Source organism: Hydra vulgaris, chromosome 04, assembly GCF_038396675.1.
Source record: "Hydra vulgaris chromosome 04, alternate assembly HydraT2T_AEP".
Lineage (NCBI taxonomy): Eukaryota > Metazoa > Cnidaria > Hydrozoa > Anthoathecata > Hydridae > Hydra > Hydra vulgaris.
In genome coordinates, this window is record NC_088923.1 from 9270556 (window position 1) to 9287596 (window position 17041).

A 17041-nucleotide genomic window follows, 5' to 3' on the forward strand; every position below is an offset into this window, starting at 1 on the left:
GTCAATTCTATAGGTACTACAAATAATTTCAATAATAATAGTAATAGTAAACAATGGTAGGAATAAATAATACTCTCCTAAATATAATAGATATGGTGAGATTTTAAAAATTATATTTAAGTCTAACTGTCTTTCTTCGCCTTTTAAAGGTTCAAGAATTCTATACACTGTACTGTAAAAAACAATTATATTTTAGCTATGCCAATAAAAACACAAGGGCAAACTCATCATACAGAAAATACCATGAGAAAATACCAATATATTTAACAAATCATCCACGCCCTTTGGTTAATCATTGCATTCAAATAATTGACAAATTGCATGGTGTAGATCTTACAGGAATTAATGTTGTGACAGATAGGTTATACGATGTTGCATCATTGAAGTCTAACAGTCGGGTAATATATCAGTGCTATCTAGGTGATGATGAACGTTTACCAACTTGTTTTTGTTCATCATGGTTTAGTTCTGCTTATCCATGGAAGCATTTTTTTTTTGCTATATTCTTAAAAGAAAATCTATCTTGGTCTGCTTTTGGTATGGCTTATCGGAATTCTCCTTATTTTGTCAGAATAAAGTACTCTAACAAATACTGTATATTTTCTGGGTTCCGTTTATTCTGTAGACGATTCCACAAATGTCATCAATGACAATGCAGCACCACAGACAATAGTTGATTCAAAGCAAACTAGGTAAACATTACCAATTAATAAAATGTAGAAGTCTATTGAATGAAATTAGTCAGTTGTCATATTTACGTGACTCACAAAAAATAGATACTTTATTTGAAGAATTGTTAAAAGTTAAAAAATGCTTGTCTGAAAGTCTTCCAACTGAAACAGGGATTCTTCTTCGTCCAGTAGTTAAGCCATAAATTTGGAGCAAGTCTGAAACTAAGTTGCCAAAACTTATTAACATCCTAGTTACACGAAAAAGAAAAATGATGAAACAAGTTGGTGCTAGATATGACTTATGTGAAGATGCCAAAGAAATTTGTGTAAAAGTGGAAAAGTCAGAATCTTGTTATTCTGAGATTGTTACTGATTACTCAACTGAAGAAAATTGCAAAATCTTTACAGTTAGCCATGAGCCAATTAAAGAAACTACATCTATTGAAAGCAACAAACACCTTCAAACCACCTTAAGCCAAGTTAATAATGAGGTTTATTTTCAAAACAAGTTTCAATGTATTCAAAGTCTCAAATCGTCCTTGATTGGTGAAGCTGAACTATTTAAAATTGAAAAATATCAAATGCTTAATGACAAAATAATTCATTTTAGCCAGCAAATGATGTCGATTCAATTAAAAATTAATGTTGGTTTACAGGATGTCATTAAGGGTCAAATCGATGCTTTTAATACACAAGAGTCTACTCCTTTTGTTCAAGTTCTTCATGACGGGAATCTTCACTGGCTTTATGTAAGCACATACAATTGTAAGCCAGGTGAGATTTATGTTTGATAGCCTTTGTCATGGCTCTATAACTGTTGAGACGAAAAAGAAAATATGTTCTATTTTACATTGCAAGAAAAAGTATATATTAGTTAAATTATTACCTGTTCAACAACAAACTAACTTTTTGGATTGCGGATTGTATGCCATTGCCTTGGCTAGACAAATCCTAGGAAATAGAAATATACCATCAAATTCCATTCTGTTTGAACAAGGGCAAATGAGAAATCATCTCCTAAGCTGTATACAAAAGAACAAGTTAAATGTATTTCCAGTCACTGAAAATCCCTCACTGTTTAAAAAACGTTTACCAAAAAACCTTTGCATCCCTCTGCATTGCTCGTGTCATATGTTTTGGACAAATGAAGATGAACAAATCTTTAATAGGTTTATTATCGCATTAACATTACTCTAAAATTGAAATTTGATTTTAATAAATCATAAGTTGTAAAGATTGTTTTAGATTTTTAACATAAACATTATCTTTAGTATTAAGTGCATCTGCAAAGATTTTTGTTAGCGTTCTTTATTTTGCATTAAAGCAACGACTTTAAATTGCATGTTCATTAATTTAAAATTAATTCTAACAATTAATAAGTACAAATTTTTTAAGGCAAATAGCTCAATTTTTTAATTGCAAAAATTGGTTTCATTGTGAATGCGAAAGAATTCCTCATAGTGCATTTGAAAAAAAAGATGAGCTTTGGAGTTGTCATGATTGCTTCAAAGGATGTACAATGAAGTAATGTTTTTAAAAATTTATACCAATGCAAAAACATTTTAAATGCAGTACTTGAGTACTTTTTGGGAAAAGATGTCACAAAAAAGACTGCTTTTAATCACTATATGTTCCTGGTATACAAGAGCTCTAAACTAAATTGAGAGGCTTCATTAAAAGAAAATAACACCGAATTTAATAAATTAAAACTGAACATCTTTTACTCCAGGTTAAAGATTGGTCTTTTCTATAGCTCAAATGTTGAGATTTTCTATATATATAGACTTTTAGAGTTTGTTGGCACCAAAGTCCAGCAATAGATAGTGATTATTAACTTTTGAAAGCGTCTTTTTTGGTACTTCCTATTCCTGCTAGTCAAGCTATATCTAATATATATCCAGGTACATTTTATTTAATAATTGTTTTATAGCAAAGAAAAAATTAATATTACAAAACTTATAAAGAATAAATAAAGATAAAAAAGAAGAAAATATGTGTTAAATTTTGTAAATATTTGTTTTCCCTGTTTCATAATTATTTAGTAGCAAAATTGTAATCATTAATTTAAAATTATAAAATAAGTTTGCAAGGATAATTGGTAATAATGCAGTATAATATAACAAAGACTCCTTATTTTGTGGGTCATTACTTTATTGAAGATTTGCAAATAGTAAGTTGTTAACATTAAACAATTTTCTATTTTGTTTATAGAAAGGAAACCAATAGAGCTTCATCCGAACCTGCTTAGCACAAATGGTTAAAGCATCACTTCTAAAACGGTTATTTTCATAGCCACATAGATTTTTAAAAATATTAAAGCCTCAGAGCATTAAAATCCTTTCCTATAAAATTAGACTCTTCAGAAAATCCTTGCTACATTAACTTAATACTGATGTTTAACTTTCGAATCATAAACTAAAAGCTGATATATATTAAAAACCTAAAGATATTTCTAAATCTATAACAAAGAAAAGCAACTAAATGGTAAGTTCTCTATTTAAGTTTTTGTTTATTATTTTTTTAATGTTTCTTTTAATATTGCTCTATTTTTGATCATTTTAACTATTATTGGTTATTTGTAATGAAAAACTTTATTGTGTTCTAATTGGGTTAATATTTAAGTGTTAAGGTCAATATTAAAGTTAAGTTAAGGTCAATATTAAAAATGTGCTAAAAATAATTTCACCTCATGGTTTTCATGTTAAATATACATCGAACTAGATTCTGATGATTTGAAGCTCTAAAATGTTTGTAAATTTGAAAATTTCAAAAGAAAAATAATAAGACTTTCAGGGTTTTAAAACCTAATAATTTCAACCTCATGTGAATTGCATGGTAGTTTGTGTTTAAAAAAAGGTTCCAGGCCTCTTATCTGCCAAAAAATGTCTTAATCTTAATTAAAAGCTATTAATGTGCCAAAAAACTTTAAAACAGAATTATTTTTCAAACAGAGTTAAGAAGCAGCCTTGTTTCATAATACAAGATTTGCCCTACTATCTGTTGATCAGTTGACTCTTTACGCTAACTTGTGAAAAAGCAACCTATAAAGTCTTCAATATACATCAGAACCTCCATGAAGGGTAACACTAAACTATGGTAACCAATTTAGGAAACGTGATAATGGTAAGAGAATAGTCGTACTTTTAATCTAGGATTAATTTCTATTTTCTGTGTTATGTTTATATGTGAAATATTGTTAATTTATTATATTAATTGATAAAATGTATGTTTCACATTGTAAAATGGCTCATCTGATATTTAAAAAATATCATTCGCCAGCACAGGCAGTGTTAATCTAATACAAAAACTCATTTGAATTGGTTTAAAATCTAATATAGCTGCAAGTCAAATATCTTTTTAGTTTCCTAACAAAGTAAATACTGCTATAAATGATTAAACAAATTTTTTTTAATTGTTCAGAATACTGTAAAAATGAATAAATAGACATTTCTCTAATTTGATTGCGCAACTATTTTCTTAACATTAAAAATAAGGCCAGTAACGATAAAAATGTAAACAAATAGCGAAAAATCGCTTTAATAAGCTTTCTTAATTTACTAATTTTTCTGCTTATCTATTGAAAAAAAAACTTTGAATTTTTGATAACACAGTTTACAGAAGACAATAAAAAATTCAAAAATGTCAAAGACATGTTAAATCATAATAAAACTGTTGAAACTGGATTATAAAATTAACGATGCATTCCTTGTTTTGGTGCAACTCCAGATGGACTTGTAAATCAATTCTAGGAATATATATATATATATATATATATATATATATATATATATATATATATATATATATATATATATATATATATATATATATATATATTCCTAGCACATATATATACAGTATTGAACAAAACATTTGCAACCAACATCGAACAATGCTAAAATGTGTTCCTAATTTTACATGTCTTAAAAACGAAACGAACTATACTTGCGCAGCAAATAGTTCAGGAGTATGGCTTCATAGCAAGCCATGACATAAGCAATCAGCTGACAGGTGACAGCACACAGGCAGAATTTCGTTGACAAGTGCCATTTTGCAGCGAACAAAATAAGTGCAACTTTTTTGGTTTGTTTCATTTTCTTAAGTCTGGTCCGTGTCAACGTTACAGAATTTTTTTTAATAATTAAAGGAAGTATCCAGAAGTTTCCAGAAGTTTCCAGAAGCATGCAGAAGCTTCCAGAAGTTTCCAGAAGTAGCATCTAAAAGCATTCAGTAGCATCCAGAAGTATCCAGAAACAATCAGAATCATCCAGACGCATCCAGCAGCTTCCAGAAGCATCGAAAAGAAGCATCTAGAATCTTCCAGAACAGGTTCACACCGGTTCATTTTACTATATAAGAGACATGTAAATCGACATGTAATTCAGTCAGTATATGAAAGTCAATCAGTCAGTATTATCAAGACAGTTTATCGAAGTGAGTTTTATCAAAGTGTTTTATCGAAGAACATCAAAACAAAAAGTGAAATACAACAAGTGTTTCATTACATCAATACAGTCCACATCCAACCAAGACGTTGTGTTCCACAGAGCATTATTGTATTATCACAAGCTAAATGTAACATGGTAAGCCTTAAGAAGCGTGATTATTTGTTTTTATTATTTTTATGACTTCAAGTGCAAAAATGGCTCCCGACAGTCTTGGGTTGGAACTAAAAAAGAAAATTATTGGCGATTGCGTAAGTGGAATGTCACAAAAAAGTATTTGTGATAAATATCGCGTGAAAAAATGGACCGTATCAAAAGTATGTTCCAAATATCGTTCTATGGGGAAGTCGGCATCAGATAACAAAGGTGGAAAACCACGTTCCACCACTTTAGAGAGGATTCTATGATCGTCAGATCCGTCAAGAAGGATCCCTGGATATCATCAGTTGAAATACAAAAGCAATTGAAGCTGCCTGTATCGGACCGAACAATCAGACGACGTGCTTTTGCAGCCGGAATTTTTTTTTTTTTTTTTTTTTTTTTCGTAAGTTTTTTTGTTTACAATTGGCGTAATATCTATAAATTACATTTTTTTTTTCAAATACAAACAAGGCTTCTAAAAGAAGATCAAATTATCTTATCATCAGAAGCCTTTTATAAAACAGAGTACGTAAAGTATTATAAAAACGCCTTTTTACAATAAGAGAACGTAAAAAAATAACATTAAAATATAAAAATAGCACTTAGATAAATAGAAACAAATTGTCAACAAGAATAAAACAAAGATTGAACATACATTTCAAAATTATTATATATCATAAGATAAATTAAAAATATTCTAAGATATTTTCAATAGAGAGAATGAGATCTTTTAATTTAATTTTAAAAACAGAACAAGTTAGGGGTAAGCCGAAGTTAGGCAAAATAATTTTGTTCCAGAGATGAGCTGCATGATAAGTGATACAGAATGGATTAAACCTTGTTCGACAGAGTGGTTTATTTAAATAGTTATTATTCCTCAAGTTAAACTTGCTTAAAGGTTTCAAAATAAAAAGGTCTTTAAAAACTAAAGGAGATAAATCATACTTCCACATATAAACAAAAGATAAATTTTTATATGCGTTTAGTTTATTACAGGGTTAATCAAAATTATAATCACTTTTATTCAAAATTATAATCACTTGTATTCAAAATTATAATCACATCTATTTAACATTATAATCACATCTATTCAAAATTATAATCACTTGTATTCAATATTATAATCACATGTATTCAATATTATAATCGCCTTAAAATTCCTGAAAATTTTATTACTTCCGTGATGGTAAGAAAAGCAAGAAAGCAAGTAACGAAAGAAATTTATAATATGGTTATAAATATGCAAGAAAGCAAAAAATATATTATCAAACAGATTTCAAATACCGTAAATCTCTGCACCAGGGCAGTTGGAAAAATAATTAATAAATATGAAGATGGAGTTGCGTTTGTATCATCTGGTGAAAAACTTAAAGCAACTTGTCTTAATAAAAGAAGAGTTTTTGATCCAATTGAACAACTATTATACAATTCCATTTTAATTAATAATTCAATAACACAAAATGAGTTAAAAACTCTCATACATGATGTAAATGGTGTTATAATATCACAACCATCTATACCAAGAAAAATTAAAAAGATAGGGATGAGTCGAAAAAGACTCTCTTTGATTCCAATTGAAAGAAATGATATAGAAAAAATCAACGCAAGAATTATCTATGCAGCCGAGATATCAAGAATCGGGAATAAAAATCTCGTGTTTCTTGATGAAACTGGTTTTAATCAGGATACGAAAAGAAGATATGGTTATTCACCTCTGAATATAAAAGCCTTTGTTGCTGTTCCAGCAAATAAATCGGTTAATAAAAGTTTAATTTGTGCTATTGATTATAATGGGATCATTGGTTATAAATATAGAACATGCTCTTATAGTGGAACTGAATTTATTAATTTTATTTTAGTGTTGGCTCCATATTTCGCATCGCACCCGAATAGCATTTTAATTATGGATAATGCCAGAATTCATAAAACTCATAAAGCTCAAAGAGTATTAAGTTTTCCTTATATTCCATTTAAATTTATTGTGCCTTATTCTCCTGAATTGAATCCAATTGAGGAATTTTTTTCAATGTTTAAATCAAGATATTGTGCAATATGAAGAGCAAATCCAACATTAACAATTGAACAATGCTTAGATTTGGTGGCATCATCTGGTAATGATTATTCATTACAATGCCATGGATTTTATGAAAATATGAGAAGATGGGTTGAAAAGACTCAAAACGGTGAACAATTCATTTAATTAAATAAATAATATAATTTTTTTATTTAAAATTTTATTAAGTTTTTAATAAAAGTTGTCAATAATTTTGAATACATGTGACTATAATTTTGAATACAAGTGATTCTAATTTTGAATAGATCTGATTATAATTTTGAATAACCCTGTAATATCGAGGATTTTCATTTGATTGAAAAATATTGAGGAATTTGAGAGCCGATCCGCAAAATTATTTACACGGATCGCATGTTTCTGAAGGCGATGGAGACATTGTAACTTGCTTTGATCAGTACTACCCCAGGCAATAATTCCATAACTTATATAACTAAGAATACAAGAATAATAAAGTTTAGTTAAATTACTTTTATCGAAATGAGTACGCGCCTTATATAGAATTCCAATACTTTTTGAAACTTTTGAGCAGACATAGTTAATATGATGTTTCCATGTGATGTTCTCGTCAATGAAAACCCCCAGGTATTTAGTTACAGAATCTCTTTTTATTTCATTATGGTCAATAAAAATTTTTGGTAAATTTTGGGGTAGAGAACGTTTTTTGGAGAGCGGGTGGAAAAAAATCCATTTTGTTTTGTTTACGTTTAATGTTAATTTGTTACATTTAAATCATATAGATATGTTTTGAAGTTCTTTGTTCATAGCGGAGAATAGTAGGTAGATGTCACTGTTAGAGAGAAATAAGTTTGTGTCATCAGCAAACATAATACTTAGAAGATTTGATGCTTTATGCAAGTCGTTGATATATATTAAGAACAAAAGAGGGCCTAAGATGGAACCTTGCGGAACACCACAGGAAACATTTAAAAACTGTGTATGATTAAGTTTACAATTTACAAATTACAATCATTAACAGAAACAAATTGTTTTCTGTTGGATAATAAACTTTTAAACCATTTACTAACTCTTTCATTTATTCCGTAATAATTAAGTTTATAAAGCAAAATATCATGATCCACAGTATCAAATGCTTTTGAAATATCGATAAAAATTCCTAATGTAAATTGAGATTTTTTAAAAGAATTGGAAATCTCACGTACCAACTGAATAATTGCATGCTCGGTTGAGTGATTCTTTGTAAATCCAAACTGATTGTTGTATAATGCATTATTTAAACTAAAATTATTAAATACTCTGTTGAAAGTGATTCTTTCTAGTATTTTTAAAAATATAGATAAGATAGAGATAGGCCGGTAACTACTAATGTCAGATTTGTCACCACCTTTAAATAGTGGAATAACTTTAGCAATTTTCAATTGATCAGGAAAGACTCCTTGTTTGATTGATGATTTAAAGACTTTAAAGTCTTTAAATCATCAATCAAACAAAAAGAGTATATTTTGTTACCATTGATTTCGTCCGGTCCAACTGCTTTAATTTTTTTTAGTGTTTTAAAGGCTTTTCGAACTCATCAAATCGTAACTTATCCAAGTGAATGCAATTATCCATCGGTACTAGAAAATCTTTAAATGATGTTTCAGTGTTAGGAATTAATTTAGATAGTATAGGGCCAATTTCAACAAAGAATTTGTTAAATTCGTGAGCTATTGTTTGAGAATTAATTATATTATTGTTATCTACTTTGATCATGTGTGGCAGGGAACCTGAGCATGGTTTTGATTTACCGATAATTTCTTTTATTATTTCCCAGGTGCGTTTACAAGTATTTTTGGCTTTATTGAGAATTTTAGAATAGTAATGTTTTTGTAAGTTTTTTCGAACTTTTTCGAAAAAACTTAAAATATACAAAGACTACAAAAAAAGATTTTTGTAGTCTTTGTATATTTTCTTATTGGCGAATGATTTGTTTTTTAGATATTTTACGTATAATTTCTGCTTAACTTTGATTATTTTTTTAAACCTTTGGTAATCCAGGGAGAATTAATGTTTTTTTGATTTAATGTTTTTTCATGTAAAGGAAAATTGGCATCATAAACTGAGTAAAATGTATTAAAAAAATCATCATAAACTTTGTCTGAGTTATCACTAAAGTCGATGTTCTTCCAAGTAATGATAATTGTGTTTTAAATTGCTCAACATTTTTTTGGTAATAGTTGCGTAATTTAACTTTTAAATTAGTTTTGGTCATAATTTTAGAGTTGAAGTTTATGATAAAAACGATAGGGAAATGGTCAGATATGTCTGTTTTTATACCCAATAGGCACGCAACGTTTTATCCACGTTTCAATCACGTGTTTTTTAGGTGACTTCGTCTAGGTTACTATTTTACGTGAAAGTTACGTGCCAAAATATCTCGTCTTTCGGAACTTTTTTTATTCTCAAAAAAACCTGGCATAAGAAATGTGAAATAATATTTTTTATTATTCTAATTGTTTTTTTATAGTATAGTTTTTGTATTCATTATATTAGTTATAATTAATTACTGCTATGATAATATAATTAATTTTTATTGTAGTAATATCATAATTAAAAAAAAATTGGTCTATATAATATCTTATAACGCAATGCATTTAAAACAGAACTAAAACGAACAATATATTTTAAGTTGTAATATCTAATATCCAAATTATATCAAATTAAGTTAAATGAATTAGTACCAAGCGTCCCTATTTGCCACACAAATAAGATTAAACTCAAATACAAGGTATGCTTTTTTTCTACTTTATGATATAATATTTTAGACTGGCGAATTTGTCCATTTTGCTTACTTAATTTAGTACGAAATATGTTAGTTATAACAAATTTAATATTAAATTAAGTAAGCTACATGGACAAATTATAAGTACTAGCAGAACTTATTCTTGATTTTTGAGCAATAATAATGTCTCTAAAACTTCTGCATATATTATTACTCAAGAGTTGTTAGATAAAAACCCAAAATAGATTTTCTTTCTTTATTTGGTTTTTATGGTTTTCTTTATTTGGTTTATTATGGCGTCCTTTATTTTTTGGTATATATGGTTTTCTTTATTTGGTTTTTTATGGCTTTCTTTATTTGGTTTTTAAGGTTAAAGAATTTATCAAAGATAATATCAATAAATAAATGTGTTATGTTATTTATTATTGATATACAGTATCGGACAAAACATGGTGGACAAACTTAAATTTAGAACAAAAGTTGCTCAAAAACTAAAAAAACTAGTAAAACAATTGTACATATTAATTTTTAAATAGTTTATTATGTTCTTAACAAAATTTAAAACGTTTGAATTATACTAAGAATCACAAAAAAAATTTATAACACATTTTTCTCAACAAACAACATTTTTCTTTGGACAAAACAAGGTGGACAAATCAAGACGATGCTTTTTTTATAAGATTTCATTGCCTTTATTCAATTTACCGTATTTTTTTGTTTTCACTTTTATCATAACATTACTCTAAAATAATAGAATAGATTTTGTAACGTCTGACCCATTATTTTTTCAATTTAACTAAAAATAGATTTAACTCGTCATATATGGCGTATATTGCAACTTAAATTAGCTTACGACAAATTAGGAAGTGTTTTACGTGAAAATATTATAAAAGATTTTAAAAGCGGAAAATGTCAAGCTAAAATTATAAAATATAATATAGCTAAATCGACTGTAAGCTAAACTGTCAAATCATTTGGATCTCGTGACTGCTATAAAACAAACTATCGGGGTGGACGTCCAAGAAAAATATTACAAAGACTAGGTCGAATAATTGTTAAAAAGCTTGAAAAAGATCAATTTTTGTCATCCACAAAATTAACCGAAAAACTTGAACTACAAATCTCTAATCGCACTGTGCGACGAAGAGCTAACGAAGCAAAGTTGTTGTCTCGAATACCTAACATAAAACCGCTAACTTCTTTTAAAAATAGAAAGCTAAGATTTGCGTTTGCCAACGCACATCAAAATTGGACTGCAGACCAGTGGAAAAACATACTTTTTAGCGATGAATCAAAAAATAACCTTTTTGGAAGCGACGGCAAGAAGCGAGTCTGGAGACCATAGAAAACCAGATTCAATACTAAATATACCAAGAAGAGTGTTAAACATGGAACGTCTGCTATGGTTTGGGGATGTTTCTCAGCACTAGGAACTGGTTCTATTCACAAAATTAATGGGACTATGGACTGTTTAGTTTACAGAGATATAATGGAAGATGTAATGTTACCACATGCTGAATTGGAGATGCCCCTAAAATAGATTTTTTTTAACAGGATAATGATCCAAACATACGTCAAAAATTATAAAACAATGGTTCAAGGACAAGAATATCACCATAATGGAGTGGCCTGCACAAAGCCCTGACTTGAATCCCATAGAAAATTTCTAGGAAATAATTGACAATAAGATTGAGCGTGCAAATGTGAAGACCAGTAAGGAATTATTTGAAGGCCTGAGAATTCTAGAAGGCCTGGCGAGAGATTGATATGAGAATTGTTGACTCATTAATTGAGTCTATGTCTCAAAGAATAAAAGCAGTAATTAAAAGTAAAGGAGGTCCTACCAAATATTAAGTTAATTTTTGAAGTTTTTCGAAAAATAACAAATTAATTTTTGAATTTTCACTCGATTTTTTGAATGTCCACCTTGTTTTGTCCAAAGAAAAATGTAGTTTGTTAGGGAAAATGTGTTATAAAACTTTTTTAGTGATTTTTAGTATGATTCAAAAGTTTTGAATTTTGTTAACAACATAATAAACTGCATAAAAAATAATATGTTCAATTGTTTTACTAGTTTTTTTTAGTTTTTGATCAACTTTTGTTCTAAATTTAAGTTTGTCCACCATGTTTTGTCCGATACTGTATGTATATACTATGATTAAATACTTTATCTTTTTATAATATATGACATCTTCATCTCGTGCTTTACTTGTTAAAAAAGGTTAATACTTATTTATTTCCTTTTTTTATATTATTTAAATATTATATGATTAATATATATATATATTGGAGTTTTATGAAATTATTATTATATATATTATATGACTTTTATTACTATTGTTATTATGTACAATATAAAACAAGTTATTAACGCGGATTTGTTCGATGTTTTCCCCACAAAAAGATGATTATGATGCTATTGTATTTGAAACTGCATTTTACTTATCTTTCAATGTTGACAACCTTCCAATATGGAAAGCAAGTTTCTCTCAAGTATAGCATTGCTTTTTTAAAAATTGTTTAATGATTTAGATCAAAGAAATAGCAACACCAGAAAATCTTGTTGCCAAAACAGTTGGTGACTCACCATGTAAGATTTGTGTTAAAAATTTGTGATTTAAGATGATTGTTTAATATTCATATTTTTATTTAAGTTTTTATTTGTTTCTTTTTATCTAAATTTGGTGTTGTGAGCTATTATTGGAGAAAATATAGACTTATTCATTTGATAAAGTTTGATGCGTGCTCTTACCCCGTTTCCTTCTTCACGTTTCAATCATGTATATTTTAGGTGACCTTGTCCAGGTGACAATTTTACTTGATTAAAACGTGAAAGTTACGTTGTTAAAATATTGTGTATTTTGGATTTTTTTTTATTCATAATAAAAACCTGTGATTAGAAACTTGGAAAGATATTCTTTATTTTATTTACAATTTTTTTATAATTTAGTTTCAGAGATTATCTTATTCGGGATATTCCCGGGATACCAGATATTTAACTGAAATTTATCTTTTTTCAAATATCCGAAAAGTTTTCCATACATACAACTTATATTACATGTTCCATACATACAACTTATATTACAATATATAACAAGTATATATTATTCATCTATTTGTTTTTATGTTGTTTTAGTCATCATTTATACAAAAATTAAGAAAAGTTTTTAAAAAATTAAGAAACAACTTAGCTGAATGCAAAATTAAGGGAAAAATGAGGGGGAAAATATTCTGAATTTTTTCAGGATATTTTCCGTAAACAATTTTCCAGACATTTTAAATATAATGATTACATAAAATATGTAGTTTATATATTCATTATTGTAATTACTTTTTATTTTAATTATATAATAATGTAATTATTTTGCATTGCAATTTTATAATAATTAATTAAAAAAGTAGGGCGTAAGATATCTTATAACATCGCAATGCATTTTTGACAAAAATAAAATGTCACATATATAATATTTTATCCAAACATATTATATTATCTTATAACTAAGTTTTATCAATTTAGGTTTAATAAATATATTATAAAGCTTAGTTCAAAATTGTGTAACGTTATAACAGATAATTCTCATATTGCAACATGCAAAAGATCAAACCCTACTACAAGGTATACTTTTTTTTCTACCATATTGTATATTATTTTAGACTGTCAAATTTGTCAATGTAATTAATTTGATAATAAATAAGTTATTATAACTTATTTAATATTAAATTTATTAAGCTACATGACAAATGATAAGTTCTGCATAAAATATTATTGACTAGGAAGACCCAATGGTATTGTTATGTTATTGCCTAGGAATATCATTCTGTAGTAAAATCCAATATCTCTTTAACTTTTAAAGTTTGTGAAATTTCACTTTTCCCTTTTTTTTCTCTTCTTTTGTGATCGCACTCTGTAGTAAGAATTTGATTTAATTCATATCTTGTTGGAGAATGCAACTTGATTCTGAGTTGAATTTTCAGCACTCTGTATTTATTGGTGACCTAATTTGACAATACTTTATTATAAATATTTTTAGTTTTATACTTAATAGATGAGGCTCCTTAGCCGTGGTGAATGTTTCCACAGAAAAAGGAGCCTCAAAGTGAAAATCTCACCATGGGTAAGGAAAATTATGATATATTATTATTATTATTATTATTATTATTATTATTATTATTATTATTATTATTATTATTATTATGTATTTTGCCAATAAGAAAAGTTTACAAGTTTATGCAATACAAATATATAAATACATGGCTGGGGCAAGAAGAAGTTAAAATTTTAGTTAAAATTTCTTTGTCGCCGTCAGAAACACTTAAATCATTCCTAATATAATGCGCAATATTTTTCTTTGCATAAATAAGAACTCCTCCACCGCGTTTATTGATAAGTCTCATGAGAAATTAAATCAAAGTATGAGAATATTTTCAAAATTGCGGTTAAGGCTTCTAATATTTATATGAAGAATTCTTAGTTGATTAAAATTATTGGTTTTGGAAAATTATAAAAAAATTCTTCTAATTTGTTAGGATAGTAATAAGAACAATCCGTAATAATGTCATTGAAATAATTAATATTTGGATAAAATTTTTCATCAGATGCGAAGTGTCTCATTTCTGAAAAATTACAACTAAACGATTTAAAATCATTTGTTACAGACATTTTGATTGCGTTATAAATTAGAAGAACTTTTTTAACAATGTATGTAAAAAAAATAAAAAATAAAAATTACTTTTTATGATCTCCACAAAAAATATAATCGAACTTGAGAATTCCGTATTTACCTTCTTTTCTCAATTTAATCGCTTCATCCCAGAGTTTTTTATGCTCTTCCATTGTTTCCTTTGCAAAGTCTTCTTTAATAAACACACCTGTTCCGCGTAGTTGTTTTGAGTTTAGCAGAATTAACTTTTTATCGTTAAAATTTAAAAGTTTTAAAACAATTGATCGCTCTTTTCCTGACTTTGTTGACCCTGATCTATGCGCTCTTTCGATTATAATTTCTTTATTAATTTGGAGTTTTTCAGAAAATATTTTTTTAACAATTTTTGTACTATCTTCCCAAGATTCAACAGGTAGTTCTTTAACACCATCTATTCGCAAATTGTTTCTTCGGGATCGGTTTTCGAAATCCACTAACTTTTTGTTTATATCTTTCAAAAAATTTGATTTGTTATTCGAATCAAGAAGTGTTTTTTCATTGCATAATTTTTTAACTTCTTCTATGCGTTTGCTAGTTTCTGATATCCTTTTCATTGAAATCTCCTCTTGGAAATCAATACTCTCTTTCAAATCACTGATATCTTTTAACATAACTTTTATTTTTATTTTGTTGTTGTTCAAATCGCTTTCAATTTTTTCTAGTCTTTCTGTTATTATTTTCATATTTGCACAAGTGATTTTTGCAAAGTTACTTTCTTGTTCTTTAAGAAGTTTTTCTGCTTACTTTAAAATAGACTTTCTCTGTTCTTCTAACATGCTTTTCATTAGTTTTTCGATGTTTTTAATAAAAACTTCCATAGTAATTGGTCTGATGTAAATAGTGTAAACATTGAATTTGAATAGTAATTGCGATTTTTAAAAATAATTAAATACTAAAAACTTAAAACTCGTTTTTTTCTTTCTATTAATTCTTACAAAGCAAAAGCACGTCTGTTCACGAAAAAAACATGCGGCAAAAAAAAGTCAAGTTTTCTCGACGCCCTGCAAAGAAACCGCTGATTTCACTAAAAAACCAGAAGAAAAAACTCCTGTTTGCTACATCTCATATTGACTGGAATGTGCAGAAATGGCGAACTGTCCTGTTCAGTGATGAATCGAAGTTCAACATCATTTGGAGCGATGGCATTTGCCGTGTACGTCGACCGGCCGGAAAACGCCTCGATTTACGTTACTGCCTTAAGACCGTGAAGCATGGTGGAGGCAGTGTAATGGTCTGGGGGTGTTTTTCAGCTAACGGTCTAGGTCCAATATATCGAAACGACGGAATAATGGACCGTTTCATGTATAAAAATATCCTGAAAGATGTTATGTTACCTCATGCTGAATGGAATATGCCAATAAAAGGGGTTTTTCAGCAAGACAACGAGCTGAAACACACTGCAAAAGTAGTCAAGCAATGGTTGCAAGACAACCAACTATCGGTGATCGATTGGCCGCCTCAATCTCCGGATCTCAACCCTATCGAGAACCTGTGGGAGATCGTCAACCGCAGATTTAATCGTGAAGGTGTTTGTTTAAAGGATCAACTGTTTGAACAAATCCAAAAGGCCTGGGCAGCGATTCCACAAAGTTTCATTGATCACCTGATCGAATCTATGCCTCGAAGATGCAAGGCTGTGATCGAAACAAAGGATTCGCCACGAAACATTGATAGCGAAATACAGCTTGGTCAACATTTTGTCGAGTTGCACTTGTTTTGTCCAGAAGGAAATCAACTTTTTTTAATACTTATGATTAATTTATTAATTTTCGTGAACAAATAACGAACTTTGTGATGAATAAAACTTGAAGAACTTTGTCTCTAAACAGTAACGTTATTTCTCTAAATTGAAAAAATACAGCACTTTTATATGAAGAAACTAAATTAGCATAATTTGGTTGCACTCGTTTTGTCCGATACTGTACATATATATATATATATATATATATATATATATATATATATATATATATATATATATATATATATATATATATATTATACATATATATATTTATATATATATATATATATATATATATATATATATATATGTTGATATATGATTTCAATGTAGACATCGTGTATAAAAGTGTATGTTATATTAATAAGAAAACATTAAACAATACGAGTTCTCTTAATACAAATAATAATTTATTTTGAGAAATTTTCACTGGGTTATGGATACCAGCATCATCAGCTCGTAAAATATTACAAAATTTTTTTAACGTTCAAAATATATGTGTATATATATATATATATATATATATATATGTATATATATATATATA